This window comes from Heterocephalus glaber, unplaced genomic scaffold (genome assembly GCF_053883595.1).
Source record: "Heterocephalus glaber isolate CG9 unplaced genomic scaffold, H.glaber_assembly_v1.0 deba00001553, whole genome shotgun sequence".
In the NCBI taxonomy this organism is placed as follows: domain Eukaryota; kingdom Metazoa; phylum Chordata; class Mammalia; order Rodentia; family Bathyergidae; genus Heterocephalus; species Heterocephalus glaber.
The window spans coordinates 18,800,399-18,823,655 of record NW_028258344.1 but is presented as its reverse complement, the minus strand read 5'-3'; the positions used below and the strand labels follow the sequence as shown (position 1 = coordinate 18,823,655).

The 23,257-nt window shown below is 37.1% G+C and overlaps 1 protein-coding gene and 1 long non-coding RNA gene across 2 annotated transcripts in view; one reads left to right on the top strand and one right to left on the bottom strand.

Annotated features, from left to right (window-relative positions):
- LOC147824153 (uncharacterized) overlaps nucleotides 1-9,475 on the top strand; it is a 39,690-nt gene extending 30,215 nt beyond the window's left edge. Inside the window, exon 3 of the long non-coding RNA XR_015442738.1 lies at nucleotides 4,610-9,475. This is a non-coding gene — a long non-coding RNA (uncharacterized LOC147824153). The remainder of the gene's footprint in view (nucleotides 1-4,609) is intronic.
- The window catches only part of LOC147824152 (uncharacterized), a 349,377-nt gene that overhangs the window by 261,529 nt on the left and 64,591 nt on the right, over nucleotides 1-23,257 (bottom strand). The window lies entirely within an intron of this gene.

The following is a 23,257-nucleotide window of genomic DNA, read 5'->3' as shown; positions in this document are numbered from 1 at the left end:
TGATCCAGCTAGTAAATTGCACAGACAGATTTAGGCCATTACTATGGGTTAAGAATACATCATCTGGAAGCCATCCAAAGACTTGGGAAGCAAAGAGGCCTTCAGGAAGCCAGGAATCCGTAGACAGCATTCCAAGTGCACAGGGAGGTACTACTAAGTCAGCAACATCAATGGGTTGATAAAATAATTGTGCTGTCCACAGCTATACTGTGCAAGGCTGGGTAGTTGTCCAACTTTTCTTTTTATAAAACAAATCAAAGTAGAAGATGGATTCCAATGAATGGACTGATTTATAGACTGCAACTGTTCCACTCGTAGCTATTTCTGGCCACACTCTGTGCTTTCCTATAAGGTATATTATTAATTTAATCTCTAACCTTACCACAAACCAAGAAAAGGAAATGAATACTGGCTAGATTAGTATCATACATGACTAGAGTCATGCATTCAAATGAGGATCTTTTCTTGATTATTATACACATACAAATGTATATCCTGTGTTCTGTAGGATGTTGCCCCATCTTCTAATGATATGCCTCCAAGCTCTTCTTCTGGCTGCACTTTCAGCAAGCCATTCCAAACCTCTATAATGCTGGAAACCTCTGGGTGCTATTGGCCATGCGAACACTAAATGTCAGAGTCAAGAGTCTATTCCAGCACCTGCTTTTCCCTAAAGCAAGCCCTCTGTAAAGTGGGTCCAATCCAATGTCTTATGCTGGTAAATCAAGCTCTCTGTAAGTCTCTAGTTAAGGATGCTAGCTGAGGCTCTGTAGGCAGGAAAGTTAACTCTACACCTGAATGTGTACCCATTCCTGAGAAGGCAAACCAATAACTCTTGAAGAAAGAAAAACTCCAGCTATTGAATAATGAACTCCTCAACAGTGGGAGGCAGATATTCTCAAGAGATGCTGCCATATGGGGAACTGGTGAAGTCAGACACTTGACAGTGGTATCAGCTACATCAGCCATGGTAACAGTGTGTCCAGGCAGTTGAGCATAGATTCCATCTCAGCCATCTCAGTCACTTCCTGCATCTGTCATGCCAGTGCTAGGGTGGCAAATGACAGAAGCTGGAAAACATCAGTTGGCCTGGTGATTTTGTCCACTTGATTTTGACTTCCAAGAAGGATGTTCTTTAATGGGTGCAACACATTCAAAGAACACCACACTTAGTCCTCACTCCCGTATATGTTCATTCATTATTACCCCAGACTTCCCTGGCCCTAATCCTCTTCCTTTTTCCTTCCAGATCCCTACCCAAAGGTCTGTATATATTTTAATCCCAGCGACTTCTTTTTCTCCATAAAGTGGTCTTCTAGCTATTCCACCCAGTAGGAGGATTTTGTTTTACACTGTCTTTAAGACCACCCCTGTTTGAAGCTTTAGTGTAGTTGCCATCCATCTTCAGCTCGGACCCACTAACAAGGCAGGATATTTGAAAATTAAGCTCAAGCTTTTTACTTCTGCTTTAGCTGGCCATATAAGACTCCCCACCCAGACATGTACAGCCTGAAGAAGGGGCAATGATATATCCATGTTGGGTGACATCTGAGCTGCCTACTCATGAAATTTACTTATGTCCTCTAGCTCAACAGAATTTGTGTCTTATGTCAGCTTTCCATCACTATAACAAAATAATAGAGAATAAACTTATGAAGAGAAAACAGTAAGTTTTTTTCATAGTTTAGGAGGTTCCAGTCCATGATAAGTTGGCCCCATTGCATTGCATTGCAGCTCATTATGGCAGGAATACATGATGGAGTAAAACCACTCCCCTAACGCCCAAGAGTTAAAGGAAAGAAGGAAGAAGGAACCAGGGTCTCATGATCTCCTTCAAAACCCCCAATAACCTTAACACTTCCCATTAGGACCCACCTCTTGAAGGTTCTACCGCCTCTCAGTAGCACCACCCTGGGGACCAAACCTTCAGTATATGGGCCTTTGCAAGGAAATTCAAGATCCAAACTATTGCCTACCTCTTTCCTCTTAAAATAAAGAAGAGCAGGATGCACTAATTTGTCTTTTATTTTGGAGGTGATACCCCGGCACATCCCCTCACCATAAATCTCTAAAGGCTTTGCAGATATGGAGGGTCCCTGGATCTTTGCAGTGCTTATCTCTCTTTCTGGAACTCACATGTTTCAATATGCTCGCTAGTGTGTCTACTTCTTGCTCATCTCACTAATCAATAATAATCCTATTGATATAATTAATGGATATGATGATCTGCAGGATGCCAAGATCCTCCACATGTTTTGGGCTATATTACAAAAGAGGGTGGAAGATAGATTTAAGGCAAATGTATAAATGAATAACATCCTTTCCATCTAAATGAAAACTATTTTCTGACTGTTACTTTAAATATTAAATAACATACAGTGACTATATATCAGCGGTTACAGCCAAATCAGTGCCTATATACCTACCTGTACCTGAGGTCACATTAATTCACTTTAAGGACAATCCCATACATATATTCCATAATGGCTGTCACTGGGACTATAATTAGTTGAGGCTGTTGTACTCTTCAATCAACCTGTGGGATCCAATCAGTTTCTTCTAGGGCCAGATGTAATAAGACAACCCCTCCTGCATCCTTTAAATAAAGGGCTAGCAAACATTTTCTGTAAAGAGCCAGATGGTAAATATTTAGGCTTTGAAGACCAGAAATAGTCTCTGAGACAGATTTTTAATGTTTAACTATCTCTTAAAAGTGTAAAACTGGGGCTGGGGATTTAGCTCAGTGGTTTCGCTGCCCGCTATGCAGGCACAAAGACCCGAGTTCAATCCCTGATACCAAAATCAAAACCAAAAAAAAGTGTAAAACCATTCTTAGCTTACAGACTGTACAAAAACTGGCTATGCACCATATTTTGTCTGTGTTCTGTAGTTTTCCAAGTCCTGCTTCAGATCCTTAAGGTGACACAAATCTTTGCCAATCTCCCACCCTGAAATGAGATTTAATTATTGATTTACTACCTCAGCTGTTGTAGAGAATAGTTTCAGAGACTTCCTCTTTGCCTTCCCTACTATGATAGATCTTACTCTCAGAACAAGATCCAACATAAGGGTTGTGCTCCTCACCAAGCATGCCAAACTCAATTATACATTTGGAAACTGGGCAGGAGGGGGGATCACAAACCCAGTGGATTTTGTCCAGGATTCTATTATCTAGCCCCTGTAATTTATCATTAGTCTTGTCCATTACTTTATAGTTTAACTATGAATGTGTATAACATCAGTAAAAAATGACAGTAAAAACAATAATTAAGAAAATATCCCATTAGAACTTTGAATCAATATTTTACAAAGTATAATTAATGAGCAAAAATACCTTTTTTACTCCAATGATGTACAATGGCTGGGTAGGGAGTTACATCTTTGGAAAATCAAAGCAATTCTCGAAAACCCAAAATATATAGAGAAAGAGAAATCTACGGCATCCAAAATGAAGATATATCTCACTGTCAGTGTAGTGAAAAAACAAGCTTATAATAACTGGATCTAAAACATAGGATCTGGGCATAAATACTAGGTGTTGGTTGATGGGAGTTTAATGGCCCTCTGGGCATAAGAGGTAAAGCCTAAGGTTGCATATTTTGGGAAAAGCGCTTTGGCTAAGCTGGGAGTCTCAAAGAGGTATCCTATCATGAAGCAGAAATGGAAATACTGTGTACTCCAAATTCTGCCTTCCTAAGCAGGAAGTAATACAAGAGCTTCTCATCTTCCAGTGCTCTTGATGGAAAGACTCCCTGGTGAGAAGCTAGAAACTCAAGATGATGCCATGCTTGACTAATGGATCCAATTTTACACTAAGCAGACAAAGCTAGAACCACTAGATTTGAATTTTTAAGAATATTGGTCCAGTACTGGTTAAGAACCCATGCAAATGCAAAATCACTCTGTAAAGATTCATCCATAGCCCAGGACACAAAAGAGTCACAGAAAAAAAAAAATCCCACACATTTTCAGTTTACAGTGAAAGCAAAAATCAAACCATAAGGGCAAATGAGCCACTAAGAGATAGAATTAGGAAAACAACACCATTCTTGAGTCTGGAAATAGCATATCTAAATTTCTGCAAAATAAGTTTTAGGATGTTTTATAAGAAAAAAAGGAACAGTGCAGAGGCAAAAAGCAAGAGTATGAAAACTGGTGATGGCATTAGAGATATAAATTTCCTTATATCATTGTTGAAAATGAATGATGTCTAGAGTGAATATGTATATATAGCATGCATATTTTTCAGAAAACCTCAAAACAAACAGGTAAGAGAAGTAGGACAGGAAAAAGATAGGGAAGGGGCAGGAAGTTATTTTTAAAAGCTTGCCTATACTACATAATGTTTATTGTTTTCATTAAAATTAATAATGAGAAAACTGTATGATGTAGAGAAAGAAAATGTAAGTCAGGGTCAGAAATTTGAAGCACGTGTGTGTGTGTTTATAAACTATGCTTAGAATGTTATATGTAGAATGTATGGTTAAAAACAGAAAATATTAAAAACTCGTAATAAAAAGCAAAAGTCTGTCATGTTCCATGAGTTGAGGTAACTATGTGGCACACCCAAATAATCACGTCTGCATTTTCTCCTCTATTTCCCCCTCAGGACAGAACTCAGAATCAACTTGAAAATAGTACAGACATTACTCACAAATCTTCTCAAGGATGATCTGGTATTAAAAGAGATCTAAAGTTGTCATCACACTGCACATCTTGCACCTACTTTATGGCCTCACTGTGTTTTTACTCTGGAATACATCTGGGAGAGAGCATCTAATCTTTTCCAGCCCTTCAGGACTCTAAAAGTCATATTATGAGCCTACATCTATTGGGAGTTATAGAAACAAGCCATAAAATAGGATGGTAGTGATAATTTTTTTTGAAGGAAGCAATTGCAAGACTGCAAGAAGAAGGATCAAAATGACTTTAAGCAAAAATGAAAAAATAAAGGTGCAAAAGGGACACTTTGTGGAGAGGGTGGAGTTGGACTTGAGATGAAAAAAGGAAGTTCTCACATCAGATGATCTTAATCTAAGAGAAAGATAAGACGTATGGGGCTGGGAATGTAGCTCAGTGGTGCTGCACCTGCCTGGCAAGCACAAGGTCCTGAGTTTGATCCACAGTACCAAAAGAAAAAAAAAGAAGAAAAAGAAGTACAAGAGTGTCTTAGTTGCTTTACTCATTGCTAGGACAAAATACTCAACACTCAAAGTTAAAGAAGGAAGTTTGTAGAGGTTTCAGTCCATTGTAAGCTGGTTCCAAGGTGAGGTGGCACTTCAGAGGGACATCACAGAGGAGAAACAGTCCATGGCATAGCAGGCAAAAGGCAGCAAGCAGCAAACAACAGCAATCAGCCTTCTGGACTTTTATCCCATCCAGGCTACAAGCCTATGGATGTTGTCACCCATACCTATGGTGGGCCTTCCTATTATCCACACTCAGAACTATGCTAAATAATCAGTGGACTTAATTCATATTCACACACCTTAGATCCAGCCACCTCTGAAAAGCTCCACCTATGAGTGCATGAGGTTGGCGGGGGTTGGGGGGGAGGAACCTAGATACAAAACATAACAAATAGGAAGAGGGGGAAAAGAAGCAGGAGGAAAAGAAAAAGAAGGAGAAACTAAGAGTAAGATAAATAGAGACAAGAGTCAGAGGTTAAATTTTAGAGATTTGAAACAGCTGCAAGGGATAAATACCATAGATGTTTTACCATACAGATTGAATAAGTTAACTTTTTGGACTGGAGCACTTAACTAGCTGTTTCTAACACAACATCTCTGGAAATATAATCTGACCTTTAAAAACCTTATTTTCTAATGCAGTTATACATACACACACACACACACACACACACACACACACACACATATATATATATATAAAATCGAATACTATTCAGCAAAGGAAGGAAATCTTGTGTTTTCCAATAACATGGATAGAATTAGAGGACGTTGTGGTAAGTGAAATAAACTAGGCACACAAGAAAAATAACATATGACTTCACCTATATGAGGAACCTTTAAATGTCAAACTCAAAAAGGAGAGAGTAGAATGGTGCTTACCAGGGACTAGGAGATGGATGAGGGAGAAGTTGGTCAGAGAATACAAAATTTCAGTTAGATAAGAATAACTTCAAGAGCTCTATTGTACCATATAATGACTATAGTTAATAATAATGTACTCTATTCTTGAAAATTTCTGGGCTGGGTGTGATGAGGCACGCCAAGTTTTAAATTTGTTTTCAAAAAAGATTTCTTTTATATCTGATTTGGTTAGGATAAATGCAAATGTAGCTACCTGAAAGTTTGGAGCTCCTCACTATCTTCCCCAACAAAAGTTATACTTTTCCTACTATAAGTCATGGACTTGTATTTGCTGTAGACTAGAAAATTCATTTTATCTTGGTTTATAATTATGCAAAAATTCCAAAGCTTTATTTCTCTCACAAAATTTACATCACTAGGGGAATGAAGAACAAATAAAATTCTGATGCAATATCTGTTTTTAGATATTTATTATGTATCTCATTTTCTTCTTGTGCAAAACAATAATACTTGCAGATTTACTTGCTCCAAACCATAAATATTTATAAGCAAAATTTGTATCAAAATCCATTTACTATTTATGTTTAAAAGTTAATCACACCATTCAGTTCATTATTTTTATCATTACGTTTATACCTTAATGAACAAGTTTTGAGCTAGTAATACATTTTTGTGGCTAGGGACTATTACAAAAAAATAGTAATAGCAAAATAACTATAAACTATAAACTATAACTATAAACTATAACTTGTAAGAATGATTAAGTTATATAAAACCATAAATTATATAAAAGGTAAAGCAACCAGTAAAATATTTATAGTAGATGAATATCTTCAAAATGAAATGAGTACGATGATCACAGTCACATTTTTAGGATATAAAAATAAATATCTGTGTTAGCCTGCATAAATAGAAAGTACTATATTTTTATACAATTATATATCTATGTCAGTTAGTCTAAATATAAAATATATCTTCAGATAAAAATAATTATCAGTTTCCCCTTCTAATGTCTTCTTATTGGTCAACTTCAACCCTCTAAGTGCAGTGCCAGATACATCTGCTCTGCCTGCCACGTGGAGCCCCTGAAACATTCAAAAATATTATGCCTGCCTTTAATTTTTCCACCTACAAGTCAGTCATACTTTTTTCAGTCTCCCTTATCTATTCCTTGTCTTCTAAATACATTCCAGCCTGTCAATATTCCTCTTAACTTGACACCAGATTCCAGATGTGGGCTTAACTATACTTATTAAAGTGGGGTTATCATTTGCATTTTCTGGACAAAAAATCTTGTTATTAATTTTTTTAAGACTGCATCATTTCTAGGGAAGTCACATCATATTGTTGACTTGTTTTCAGCTGACTATAAACATTTTCACATGTGTCACTAGGAACCCACATGTTCTCCAGCTAGACTTGTGCAATGGTGATCCTTGGGCATATGTGTTTTTCCTTTTGCAGAGTACAGAAGAGTGTAAATTTACCTAAGTGTAATCTTCATAGTTTCCGCCATTCCATCCCCTCAATATCTGTTAGGATCCTGGTTCTGGTATTGTTTGTGTATATTCCCAACTTCTTGTCACCTGAGAACTTTGTAAAAGATCATTATTGTACTATACAAGTAATAGATATGACATGTAAAATAGACCACAATAATGTAGTTAAAAGTATAATCAGTATTACAGTGAAGAAATGTCTATTAAAAACTTCCCCATAGTTAACATAAATCTATCAGCACTTTTTCAGAGCAACTACTCAATAGATAATAATATGCCTCACTTCCCCATCATCCAGTTGTTGTTTTTTGGCTTTTCCATCTTGTTTTTCCACTTTGTCCCCAAAGAGGTATTGAGAAATGTTGCCAATCTTGCAAAATCTTACTACTTTGGATAACTGCACTTCCTGATCCAGTTGACTGGTACCATTGGTGAAAACATAGGTTTCTATGAAAGGCAAAATTCTTCAGAGTGGGCTAAAGTAAGATTTAAGAGTATATTAAAACTATAATATAGGGGCCAGGGATTTAGCTCAGTGGTTCCCCCACCTGCCTCGCAAGTGGAAGGACCCGAGTTCCATCCCGGTACCAAAAAAAAACAAAAAAACTATAATATAGATGATAATTTTCTTCATTAAAATACAACAAAGAGAGGATGAGGTTTTTAGGAAGCAGCTCAAAGTTCAATGGACCATGGTTTGACAATAACAGCAACAACAACAAAAAAACCCATGCTCTGAAGGAACTTGGAGACAGTAGGCTTTTCCTTCAGTGAAAATATATAACTGTCCTGGCTTTGGAGTGTTTATAAAGCAAGGTAGAGATCAGAGAGCTTGTCAGTGCTGAAAGAGTACTTTGTGTTCCACAGAGGCAGGAGTGGGGGTGGTTTTCAAACTGGGATGTTGTGCTATAATTAAAAGAGTGTGTCCTGTTTTTCAAATGTCTCATATCTTTGTCACCCAGTCTACCCTCTAGCTCACTCCCCCAGTCTTTACCTTTTCACAAAGAGACTCCTTCTAAGCCTTAGCATGGGTCTTTGTAAGTCTAGACAATGTCTAATCATGGAGAGTGATCTTCATTAGAGAGAAAGAAAGCAGTAGGCAGAGGCTGCCAGTTTCCTCCAGCACAAAAGGCACACAGAGAAAGAAAGCTTTAAGGAGCCATCAAGGATCTCAAATCCAAATAACAATTAAATGATATAAATGAGAGTGGTAGGCTGGTTTGGAAACTGGAGAGTAACACCTCAATCTAAACAGGACACTAGTTATGCAATTGCAGCCAACTATTGCCACAGAAGGTTGTAGGATCAAAGTTACTAAATCTTTCAATTATTTTCAGTAGAAGTTAGAAATCTGTAGTTTAGATGAAGCATTGAGAGCCTGAAACAGCCAGAGTGAGGAAGTCAGCTGTTGGTTGCTGAGGATTTGCTTTAAGCTTTAGATGTATGATGAGATGATAGAAAATGAGTTTTCCATGATACGTTGGCTTTTGCTGCAGCTCTCTAGAGGAAGAAGAGGCAAAACCCTGAGTAGAGCTGCAGAGTGTGGCCAGATGTGCTGGAGCAAGCCTGTAATCCCAGCACTCTGAGAGGTGAAGCAGAAGAATTGAAAGTTCAAGCCCAGCCTGGGCAATTTAGAGACTTAGTGAGACCCTGTCTCAGATTTTTAAATTTAAATGAAAGGACTGGGACGTAGCTTATTGCAAAGATCTGGGTTCAATCTTCAGTACTGCAAAAAGAATTGCACAGTATGAAACAGAAGTAACTCGTACTGCTATCGTGTGGGAGTTTGCACAGTAGCCTGTGCAGCATTTCCAGATGGTTGTGTACTTTAGTTTTTGCTTTTACCTTCTTTTTCTTGTTGTTTGGCCCAAGTTTGCTCTGTCTCCCTTACCCATTTACCGCACACATTTCAAATAAACATTTTGGCACCATTAAAAAAAGTATCTGATATTATGTATGATTATTCAAAAAAAACAAGGTAATAAGAACACTAAAGAAGAACCCAAACTATTGGGATAATTATTTTTATTCTTCTCTCCTGAATTTTATAATGCAGACAAGCTCTCTGATGCAAAGCCTTCTTGCCTATCTCGTTCACAAAGCCAACAAGTGGGGTGACATGCCATGCTTTCTACTTCAGAGGCAGAAGTGTGGCTACCTCAACACTAAAGCCCACAGAGTGACTGCTGCCTTGGCCCTCTTCCCCCCAAACCCTGAGAAGTAAAAGTTTAAAATAGCACTTAATAATTCAATGACCTAATCTTCTGCATTTATCAATCTTTTTAGGGGAAAGCAATATATATGATTTCATAACTCAAAAATTACATATATATGCATATATCATATATGATTGTGTTAATGTGGATTCCCCCAAAGCAGACTTGAAAGTATGGGTTCATGTTTGAGTAATTTAGTTGGTTGAAGAGTGGGAAGAAGGCAGGCAATTAAAGCAAGGCAAGTACAGTACTATGGTGGGGACTTAGTCCCACTGGGAGCCTCTGGAAAATGTACAATGTACAGTTATACTGGCTGAGGAGTAAGGGGACTGAAGTATTTCTATACCAATGATTATTCCCCTTGGTTAAGTAGTTCTAGGGGATATAGAGTGGTTTTCACTTCCCTGCATGAACGAAGTGGCTTTCCTCAGCTTAAAGAATGTTCTCGGGCAAAGAATTGGAGGTCAGTGAGCCCTGAGCAGTGTGTCTCCTGAGATACAAATGGAGCACCAACACCCTCTGCTCCCCTCCTAAGTACTGTAAATCCAATCCCTACTCTACCATCACATACAGTTTTTAATGAGAAGTTAGGAAATATTCACAACACTGTGTGTATAATGATACATGCGTATAAACATTTGGAATTTAAACTTAACTGAGATCTTTTCAGCATCAATATTTTGTACTTTCTTTAAAAGAATCATGATGAAATCACAGCTGGTTTAACTGTTTACTGCTTATCAAGCAAGTCACTTGATGCTAGCTGTCTTCTCTGAAGTGTTTAATTCATGTTTTTCTTTTTTCTATTATCAAAACCCTTTTGTTCCTCATCTATTTCTAAGGGTGTTACTTTGCAGTATTTTGTGTACCATTTTAAGCCATTATAAATCCTCTTCTCAAACAGAGAGAGAGAGAGAGATTGCACATATAAGCAAATGAGTATGTAGAGGAAAAGGAGGAAAGAAAAAGTAAATAAAGTATAAGATGTGTCTTTTTATTTAATGCAGAGGTTCATGGAGAAAATGGGTTTGATAAAATATGAATGTTCTTTCCACTTAAGTTATGTATGGCTTTCTGAATTAGTAAATAGATAGTGGAAGATTCTCTTGCAGGGAAATATTCACTTTTCCTCAGAGAACGCCTCTTAAATAAATGAAGAAAAATAGATATGTTTCTTGAGCTGATGAAAAAGTTCATGGTAGACTGGTAGAAAGGATTTTAGAGAACTCTTCAGAGCTGATCAAATGAACAAATATCCTGGTCATTTATCCAAACTGCTATTTTTGGAGTATTATGGTAAAAGAAAAATACTTTGAGTTGTGCTTAAAAATGTTGGAAAATGATCTCATGAATTCAAAAGGCATGATGATTGCAATAATAACAGACAGACATAGACAAAGAGCTATATTCTCTCCCTAGAACTGTTTGATATACTAGGACATCAGTGAGAAGTTCTAAATGGTTATGAAGTTTCTACTTGTGAAAATGAAATTGCCTGACTTATTTGGAACAAGTGCCTATTTTTTTAACAGTGATAGACTTTTTCACAACTTTTCATGGAGTTATCCAACAATAGTGATTACAATAAGAGATGCAACTCTGGAGTGAAAAAAGTACACCACCTCAGTTTGAATTCCAGCACCATCACATAGAACTCGCTGGGTAACCTTGCACAAGTAATTTGAACTTTCCTAAGCCTTTTTCCATTCTAAAAATGAGTCTAATAACACATCAGATTAATGGGTACTAATAATACTGGATAACCACAAAAATCAAATTAGATAAAAGGTACAAATGTGGTACAAATAATGGTTATTAACATATGTCCCACAGAGAAATTTATCAATACAAAGACCTTTTGCTTTGTGTCCTAATATAGTTGTTATCAGAGAATGTAGGAAGATCTGGAATACAATATGCCTCTTTATAGCATACTTATATCAATCCTATCCCTCCCGAAATTCAACCATTTTCATAAACAAAATTAGATTCAGCAATAGTGGTCTCTCACCACTGTAACATCCTGTGTCCTAATATCTAATCATCAGGCCTTACTACAATCACCATGCCTTCTGAGTTTGAAGAGAGCCTGGGCAACTTAGCAAGACCTTGTCTCAAAATGAACTTAGTAGAATATTGACATCTGAAATGCCCCTTATGTGGGAAGAGATATTTCTTTCCTGTTGGTTTTACACAATAAGTAAATGTGTGCTGGGCTTGGGCTGCCTTTTAATATAAACAAGATCTGTGAGTTCTAACTCTGTGTCAACATGAGACATCACTGTCTTATCAAATAAGATGCCTGACAAGGCACAGCCTTATAAAGACCTTACAACTGTCTGTGGATACTTGACTGCTTATCTGTTTCACAACACCATGTCATTAAGTACATGAATGTTTCCATTCTAAAGCCATCCAGCAGGTTAACAACCTTTGAGTTAATACCTATGCCACATTTCTCTACAACTGTTACTTCAGTTTGAATTCATCATACATTAAGTCCATCCTAAGAACCAAGATTTTTATGCTTGAGTTTGTTGGCTTCCTACTCAAATTTTTTAAACTCATCCATAATCCCCAACATTTGGCTTGTAATCCCAGTACAGTTTGAGTCCATTCTGAAGATTTATTGATTGCTTTACTGTGAAAACACTAATGTGGGACCAGAAAGACAGGAAAATTTTTCTGCACAGAGCTGATTATATAAAATAAGATGGTAAGGGGGAGAGGAAAGCTCCAAACCTATATATTCATCATTGGCTAATACAATTTTAATAATGGGTTTGCTGAAGTATTCCCCACTGCCAGCTGCCAGCTCAACTCTGCAATTGCTATACACCAGCTCGTCTGAGTCCTCTATTATCTCTGGCATCAAGTGAGGTGTTTTTACATTAGTATGCTGCATGAAGAAGCTAGGAATAGAAGGTAAATAAATCAATTGGGTAATTGCAACAAAATAAATCTTGGTTTTCAAACATTTAATTAGCTTGTAAGAACACATTAACCAAGGTACATCCAATGCATATGTAACAAGAATACTTGGGTCAGTGGAAGCTAACTCTATCCATAACAACTACCATTGGAAACCACAACTATAGTCATTTCTTTAAAGTCTAGGAAATGCCATTTTATGTCTAAGTAGGATTAGAAAGTTACACTAAAAATTAATGAGCATAAAACATTTCCCAAATTTCAGGTTGGGGTGGGGTTCAGGCAGAAGACAGAGACTCATAGGAATTTTATTCCTAAAGAGCTTGACAAAATTCAACAGCAATTGACATATATGTATATTTTATAGATGACTTAAGATTTAAGAGCATGTATTCCTTACTAATAATGTCTTTAGATAAAGGTAAAATATCTTCCAAATATTAACTATTTGAAATATTTGTGGAGGAGGGGCATAGTCCCAATTGCTCTGGAACCTGAGGCAGGAGAATTGCAAGTTTGTGGACAGCCTGGACAACTTTGTAAGATCTTGTCTTAAAATTAAAAAGGGCTAAGGATATAGCTCAGCACCCTATGGGTTCAATCTCCAGTACTGTTTAAAAAAAATTGTGGATAAAAATAAAAGTGAAGGAATAAATGAAAAAAGTGTTAATTTAGTAACTTTAAATTTTACAATTGGATGTAATGTTTGTTATTCTAATATTTTAGCAATAAAAATCACTATAATGTACAAGAAATGAAGCAAAAGCAGTACATTATGGAGAAGCATTTTCTCTGTAGCAATGTTGACAAAAGAATGGTGTATATGTGGCATGACCTATTTACAAGTTTATTGAATTTAGATGTGGTATCTGGCACACAGATTTCCATTCTTGTCCAAGACCTCAATGCTTGGATCAAGATATACCTTCTCAGAAACATCCTGGGCAAGAATGACTTTCATCAAGTCCTCACAATTTATGGCCTTCATCCTTCAGTTGAAGGCAGGATGGATGCGTTTCCCCTTATGCACCACAAAGCTCAATCCAGAGCTAATTCTTGGACCCTAAAATGAAGTTGAAGCAGCAAACCTAAAATAGATCTTTTGACCTAAATAACCAACTGTACCACTTACCATATGAATTCCCTAGAAAATTGTTCACATTTATATTACTTTCCTGGCCCTGCCAGAATAGCCAGAAGGACCAATAGAACATAGACTTTGCATTTAGCTTCAGCCATTCAGGTTGACCTCTGCCAACACTATCATTTTCAGTTAATATTGAATATTCAGATTCCCCCCTTTTCTCATTTATATTAAGCCAGCAGCTGTCTACATAAATCTAATCATCATCAGATAAAAAAGACTCATCAGTATTTGCCGGCCTAGACAAAGAAGTCCTAATTCCTTTTAAAGAGGCACAGTATCCTGGCTCCATAGAATGCTGAAAATCAGAATGAAAGGATAGAAGGACTGAATAAATGTTTTAGGAAAATAATAATTAATCTTAGTTTTCCTGTCTCCTCCACTTTTGAAATTGTACTCAACTTTCCTAAGGTGTGTTTTCTTTAAGCGATTTCTTTCATGTCCATTGCCTCATATCAAAATTTCTACTTCTAGGTCACTGACAAATATTTTCTTTTCTGTCAATAGCCTGTTTTCATACAAAATATTAACAATAGCTAATGTTAATTGAGGGCTTACTATGTGCCAGGTATTGTATAATGTTCTTTTAAATGCATATCTTATTTAATAATCACAATGACTATACAGTATGTTGCCTTATTATCTTCATTTTGCAGACAGAAATAGAGGCTTGAAAAGGATATACAACTTGTGAATGGTCACAAAGCTTGTTAGTGAGATAGAATAATTTAAACCAGGTCTATCTGATCTCAAAGTCCATTCAAGTTAAATATTTATGGCCTTACCACTACAATTAACAATGAAAAGTATTAAGGGGCTACAAATAAGGAATACATTTTATATCTAAACTTCACTATTTATCAATTACTGATTTGGGTAACATTAGAAACTGCCAGACACAGAAAGACTAAAATATATTAATATCCAAAAAGGGAACACTTCCACTTGTAAGATCATTGCCTTTATTACTATTCTTCTCATTTAAAAAGTTTTAAAAGGAGAAGCCAGTGTGGACCAGAGCTGCATAGGTGCATGCAGGTCCCAGTCAGGGCCCTGCCCAGACCCTGCCCACAGGCCCCAAGTAAAGACCTACCTGGAAAAGAGCTGCACAGGTGCACAAGCAATAGGCAGAGGCCTGCCCAGATATCTTGGTAAGTTCATACAGACCCCAGCCAGAAGCCTGTTCAGACACCAGTGACTGGGGTGCACAGCCCCCAGCCAAAGGTCCTCCCAGACAATAGCTATGCAGGGGGGCAAGCCCCAGCCAGAGGCATACTCAGATATCATCCCAAGTGTGCACAGGCCCCCTCCAGAGCCCTTCCCAGACAACAGGGCACTGCAGGGATCCAGAAAGCCACTATTCTGAACCCAGTGATGGGCGCCGTGGTAAGCAGCAGAGAGAAGGCTTCTCACTGCCTTGCTGAGAATTGAAGACCACTGGGTAAACAAAAAGGCACAGCAGGCTTCATCTGTTGAAATGAGAAAACACATAAACAAGTCTAAAAAACAGATTTCCAGATCACCTAAGGCAACACTAAAGGGCAAAGAGATGGAACAATCTGATAATCAACCACCTGGACTCCCTGAACTGGCAACGAAAAAGGAACTGGAAAAAATGAAATCAGAAATAATTTCTCAGATAACAACAGGTTGTGTCTATAGTGCAAGTCATGATTAATCACTCTAGAGCAGACACAGATAAAAAAAAAAAATAGAGGAGCTGAGAAACATAATGGAATCCCAGCACAGGGAACAAATGGAATCCATAAAACAAATGCAAACAGATATTCAGAAGATTAAAAACTCTGATGACTCAGCCATAGAGAAAAAAAACTAGATATTTATAGCTAAATGGATGCGCATTGAGCCCATACTCAATAGGGCAAAAGTGTAAATACTGAATAGTTTCTCTGGTGTGAAAAACTAAAAGTGTAAATAAGGATCAAAATGCGTAATTGATCATTGAAATAGGAATAAAGAATCTAAAGGAGTAGGGGAAGTGGGAGGGGTAGGGGAAAGGGAAAAGAAAAAAATGAGAAAAGGAAAAAATAGAAGCAGAGTCTTTGTAAATAAGGAAGGGTGGAGGGGGTGAAGGGAGGGAAGGGGAATGGGGAGAGAATGGGAACCAAGATATATCATGTGGGAGTGCAGGATCCCAACGATGAATGTGGCTGTGTTGTGTACCTAAAATGTACCAATAAACTCAATCAAAAAAAGAAAAACTCCACTGAAAGTTTACCCAGCAGAATGAGCCAATGTGAGGACAGGATATCAGATATAGAAGACTGGATTGCAATTACTGACCAGGAAAAGAAAAATTTCTTAAAAATAGTAAGGGACAATTAGAAATCAATCCAGAAGGTGCTAGATGATGCAAAGAAGAATAACATAAGACTGATCAGAGTCAATGCAGAAACAGGAGACAATGCAAATGACATAAAAAACTGTTAACAAAAATAATGGCAAAAAACTCACCAGGCAGAGCAAAAGAACTTGACATACAGATAACTGAGGCATATAGGACTCCAACTACCCATGATTAAAAAAAAATCTACACCTAGGCATATAATAGTTAAGATTTCAGAAACCCAACAGAACAAAATTCTGTTATTCTATATTTCTAAAAAAAGAAACAAATCACATACGAAGGAAAGCCCATCAGTATCACAGAAGACTTCTCAACACAAACCCTCAAGTGAAGGAAAACCTGGAGTGAAGTATTTCAAATGCTAAAGGAAAATAATGTCCAACACAGATTCATGTACCCTGCAAAACTATCTTTCAAAATTGATGGAGAAATAAGATACTTTCATGACAAAGAGCACCTGAGGAACTTCATGAATACCAAACCAACACTCCAAAAAATTTTAAACAATATCCTATGAAAAGACAATGAGAATCACAACCCCAGGAAGCACAGCAGAATGAATCCATCAGGCATGACAAGAAATTAAATGCAAAGGGGGAGAATCCAATGAAAAGAAAAACTCATGAAAAGGATGTCAATATGTATCAATTATAACCATCAATGTTAATGGTCTCAATTCACCAAAGTTTGAAGCACAAAGTCCCAACTTCGATTCTCTGTACCAAAAAAAAAAAAGAAAGAAAGAAAGAAAGAAATAGATTGGTAGAATGGGTCAAGAAGGAAGATTCAATAATATGATGCATACAACAACACACTTAATTCAAAAAGAAACTCATACACTGAGAGTTAGAGGGTGGAAAACAATACTCCATGAGACAGGAACACCAAAAAAAAACAGGAATAGCTATCCTCTTTGCAGATCAAATGGATTTCAAACCAACACTAATTAAGAGAGACAAAGAAGGACACTACATCCTTATAAAGAGAAAAATCCAAAAGGAAGAGATGACAATCATAAATATAGATGCAACAAATATTAGTGCACCCAACTATATAAAACAAAAACTAATGGACATGAAAAATCAATTAAGCACTAATACAATAGTAGTGAGGGACCTCAATACCCCCTGTCACAAATAGATAGATTAACTAGATGAAAAATAAGCAAAGGAATACTAGAACTCAATCAAATACTAAGCAACGAAATACTAGAACTCAATCTAACTCTTGAACAAATGGACTTAACAGATGCATACAGGGTGTTCCACCCCACAAAATCAGAATACACATTCTTTTCAGCTGCACACATTCTCCAAAACAGACCACATACTTGCTCATAGAACATGTTTAAGTAAGTGCAAAGGAATTGAAGTTATCCCCTGTACATTATCAGGCCATAATGTGATGAAATTGGAGATCAATAGCAAAAGAAACTCCAAAAAGCAGCCCAATTGCCCATCAACTGGAAACTGGATAAAGAAATTTTTTTTCCTAAAATGGAGCACTATTCAGCCATAAAGAATGAGAAATTAGAGATATTTATAGCTAAATGGATGCATATTGAGGTGATACTCTTAAGTGAAATGAATGGGACAGATGGGTAAATACTGAATAGTTTCTCTGGTATGAGAAACTGAAAGTGTAAATAAGGACTAAAAGGTATAATAGATATAATGTGAAATAGGAAGAAAAGGGGCAAAGGGGAAGGGGAAGTGGGAGGGGTAGGGGAAAGGAAAGAAGGGAATGGATTTAATATGAGAAAATGAAAAAATGGAAACAAAGTCTTTGTAAATAGGGAGGGCAGAGGAATGGGGAAAAAATAAGAACCAAGAGAGATTATGTAAAGGTGCAAATTTCCAATGGTGAAAGTCATTATATTGTATACCTAAAATGTACCAATAAAATTAATTTAAAAATTTTTTAAATAACTCAATAGGCTTCTTCAACTAAAAAATTATATATCATCTTGTGCTAAACACTATTCCTCAGGTAATAATTTCTTCTCTAACTGGCCCTGTGACTACAGTCCAATCTGTCTGTACCATGCTGCTGAGTCCCATGGAATCACAGAATCCAATCAGAGTCTTGCTAACAGGCATTTCTACTTCAGTGGAGGCTACATCATGAAAGAATTGCTGCCTCTTAGTGCCTCCACTTTTCCTTCCCACAGAGGATACGTGACCATTTCTCACACATCATTCTTAGGACAGTTTTCCAAAATGATCTGCCATGTTTTCTCATTCTTATGTGCTGGACACCATAACAGGTCCTAAGGTCTAGTCAAAGCCCATCCCTCTCCATCAGACAGCCACACTTCATCCAACCAACCATTTCCCCACTCCTTGCAAGTTGGATTCCACAGTGGGGCACACATTTTCCATGCACATTCCCACCCCTAAGGTTCTTTCTGCTTCTCCCTTACTTGGAATTCCCTCTTTCTTTCCAGCATTCAGATTCTACCATGTTGTTGTAGTCAGGATTTGCAAGGGAACAGATTTAATACAGGACACATAATTTACAGGATTATTTTATAATAAAGAGAAATCAATCCAGCAGCTGCTAGACAATGCAAAGAAGAATAACATAAGACTGATTGAAGTCAATGAAGAAACAGGAGAGAGTGTAGATGACATAAAAAAGAAAATGTTCACAGAACTAATGGCAGAAAACCTCCCAAGCAGGGGAAAAGAGCTTGACATGCAGATAAGTGAGGCATATAGGACTCCAAATAGCCTTGATCAAAAAAAAATCTACACATAGGCATATAATTGTTAAGATTACAGAAACTCAACAGAAGAACAAAGTTCTACAAGCAGTTAGAGAAAAGAAACAAATCACACACAAAGGAAAGCCCATCAGAATCACAGCAGACTTCTCAATGCAAACCCTCAATGCAAGAAGAGCTTGGAGTGATGTATTCCAAGCCCTAAAGGAAAACAGCCTCCAACCCAGATTGATGTACCCTGCAAAACTATCTTTCAAAATGGATGGAGAAATAAGATATTTTCATGACAAAGAGCACCTTCAGAACTTCATGAATACCAAACCAGCTCTCCAAAAATTTTAGAAAATATCCTAGGAACAGACATTGAGGATCACAACCCCAGGAAGCCCAGCAGAATGAATCCATTGTGCATGACAATAAATTAAATGCAAAGGGGGAGAATCCAACAAAAAGAAAAAGTCATGACAATGATAAGTCAATATGTATCAGTTATAGCCATCAATGATAATGGTCTCAATTCACCATTCAAAAGAAACAGACTGGCAGAATGGGTCAAGAAGCAAGATCCAACAATATGCTGCATACAAGAAACACAATTAATTCAAAAAAAACCTCAGAGACTGAAAGTTAAAGGGTGGAAAACAATACTCCAAGTGACAGGAACCCGAAAAAAGCAAGAATAGCTATCCTCTTTGCAGACTGAGTGGATTTCAAACCAAACTCTGAAACACTTCTGGTCCCAGGAATTTCAGATGCAGGTTAGTCCACTTGTATGTACAAATCTATTGTGAACATGTGTTTTCATTCCTCTTAAGTAAAAACTTAAGAACAGAACTGTTGGTTCTTACCAGTACTACAAGTAATTTCTATATTGTTTTCAAAAAAAAAAAGAAAGAAATTGGAAAGACATCCCTTGTTCCTGGGTAGGAAGAACCAATATAGTGAAAATGGCCATACTTCCAAAACTGCTATATAGATTCAATGCAATCCCAATTGAAATTCCAACAATATATTTCACAGAACTAGAGAAAAAAATCCAAAAATTCATTTGGAACCAGAAGAGACCCAGAATAGCAAAAGCAATTCTAGGCAACAGAGACATGGCTGGGGGTATCACAGTTCCCAACTTGAAACTATACTACAAAGTCACTGTGATAAAAACAGCATGGTACAGGCCAAGAAACAGACCTGAGGATCAGTAGAACAGATTAGAAGATGCAGAAATGACTCCAGACATACTCAGCCACCTCATCTTTGATAAAGGAGCCAATTATCCTCACTGAAGGAAAGATAGCCTATTTAATAAATGGTGTTGGAAAAACTCAATTTCAACTTGCCAAAGATTAAAACTAGACCCCCATCTTTCACCATGCACTAAACTAAAATCAAAATGGATTAAAAATCTAAATATTAAAACAGAAACACTAAACTTGCTGGAAGATAAGTTAGGTAGAACTCTCAAAGACATTAGCATAGGAAAAGACTTTATGAACAATTCCTCAGTACTATGGGAACTAGCACAAAGAATCAACAACTGGGATCTCATCTTATTAAAAAGCTTCCCACTGCAAGTGAAACCACTGGCAGAGCTAAGAGACAGCCTACAATGTGGGAAAAAAAATTTTACCATCTGTTCTTCAGACAAAGGTCTACTATCTAGAATATATAAAGAACTTTAAAAAATAAGACCTCTCAAATATAAAGATCCAATTCAAACACGGGCATCTAAAATGAACAGACATTTCTCAGTCAAAGGAGTAAAAGCATCAAATAAACATATGAAAAAATGTTCAACATCACTGGTCATTCAAGAGACGCAAATGAAAACAATGCTGAGATTCCACCTCACCTCAGAAAGAATGGCTGCTATCAAGAAAACAACCAATAACAAATGCTGGTGGGGGTGTGGGGAGAAAGGAACCCTTCTCCGTGGTAGGTGGGAGTGCAGACTGGTGCAACCACTGTGGAAATCAATATGGAGATACCTCAAACAACTAGGATTAGAAGTCCCATTTGACCCAGCTATTCCTCTGCTGGGTATCTTCCCAAAAGAATTAAAAGAATCATACCACAGAGATATATGTGCACCCATGTTTATAGCAGGACAGTTTGTAATAGCTAAAACTTGGAAACAGCCCAACTCCCCATCAACTGGAGACTGGATAAAGAAGATGTGGGGGTTTTTTTATAAAATGGAGTATTACTCAGCCATAAAGAATGAGAAACTAGAGATATTTACAGCTAAGTGGATGCATATTGAGGCCATACTTTTAAATGAAATAAGTAGGATACACATGTGTAAATACTGAATAGTTTCTCAGGTGTGAAAAACTAAAAGTGTAAATAAGGATCAGCATGTAAAATTGATATTGTGAAATAGGAAGAAAACGTCTAAAGAAGTAGGGGAAGTGGAGGGGTAGGGGAAAGGAAAGAAGGGAAAAGAAAAAATATGAGGAAAGGAAAAACATGGTAATAAAGTCTTTATAAACAGGGAAGGTTGGAGGGGGTGAAGGGAGGGGGGGGGATGGGGAAAAAAATAAGAACCAAGATACATCATGTACAGGTACAAGATCCCAATGATGAATGTAACTGTATTGTACACCTAAAATGTACCAGTAAACTTAATGGAAAAAAAAGAGAATGCCAAAACCAGAATTCAAGTCCAGGCAATGTGGCTCCAGGGCCCATGTTTGTAACAACCACACTTAGTTTCCTATGCAGTAAACCTGAAGCAAATCACATGACCATTGGATACTTACAGTCACAGAGGGTGCAGAAAAGAGAAGCTTCCAAAAGAAAGGAAAAAAACAGTCCAGATACTATTTTGGGATATGTTATATTAAAGGAATACACAATCTTCTGCATGATGGATTCTTTTTCTTCATTTTTAACTACACTATATAACATTTTCTCATACAAGTGGTTTCTGTCCTGCCCATTTGCAGACACAGAAGCTGGAAAACAATGTGGAAATCAAGTAAATGAAATAAATCCCTAGCATCTCTTCAGGATCAAAAGAGGAAAATGCCTTTTAAAACCCTTATTATATCACTGCTGATAGATCATGTGTTTAATAACACATTCGTGGAGCCCAAAGACCAAGGAACTATTTTCATCATGTGAGACCTACCACCTTTGCCTAGAGGAATCTTGAGCTTTAAAGGTTTGATGCTGCTACATAAAAATATAAATAAGACAAAAAGTGTCAATATTAATTTACTTGACCCCAGAAGAAAGATCAACTCCAATAAGCCTCAGCTTGGTTTAAGAAACACTTGGAAGTGTTCATTAGAAAAATTCTCCCACCTTCATTCATCCTTGATTTGCTTCCTTATTCCCACCCCACCTCATACTATACAAAGTACACCCTCCATGACACCAAACTCCTGTTGTAGACTTCCAAGGTGAAAACAAGCTTCCTGTGTCTAAGTTTTCATTTTTTATTGTTTTTTCTATTCTGTTTGAAACTAATAATAGTAACTTATGTAATTAGTTTCCATCACCAACCATAACAAACAAAAGATTGGGCATTTTCCTAGTGGTTTTCCAGATTCCCACCCCCCTTCTCCTTATGGTATTATGCACTGATGTTTTGTATTTTTGACAGGAAAAGTATTCAAAAGGAGAAAAGCTTATTTTATTTAATAGCACACTGAAGAGCCAATTCTTAGTTTTAGCCCCAAGAGTAATGAGCAAATCTAAACCACGGCTTAAATCCAACCGAACCAAAACAAAGCTATGGAGGTGAACAATTTTACTAGAAATGGAGGTGTTATTGTCCAGAATGAATGTTTGTTTGGAGAACAACAATGAGAGAGAGAGTGAGACAGAGAGAGACAGAGAGAGAGAGAGAGAGACAGAGACAGAGAGCTAGAGACAGAGAGGGAGGGGAGAGGATATTATTAAACTGATGCAGATGAATAATCCTAATCTTATTCTTAATTAAAAGAAGAAAATTATCTATAACGAGGCATGGACTTCACCCAATAAGGATGGCAGAGCCAAGAAGATTTTTAGGACTAGAATATCAAAAATGTTACATCATTAATATAACAGTAATAAAATTTTACAAATGTCAAAACTGCAGTTTGTTTCAGGTACCACCCTAAAAGGTAAGCAAACCTCACTTGACTTAGCTCCACCCAAGCTGTGACAGGATCCCCTAGTTTTGCTTATTTTCACTCAAGTTCCAAGGCACTGGACATTCCAAAAGAAAGGCAGCTGGTCAGTGGTAGAGTTAAAATTCAAAACCAGGCATTCTGATTCCCATGCTTGCTAGCTTAGTAACTTCTCAGTCTCAGTTTCTTGTTACATAAAAATA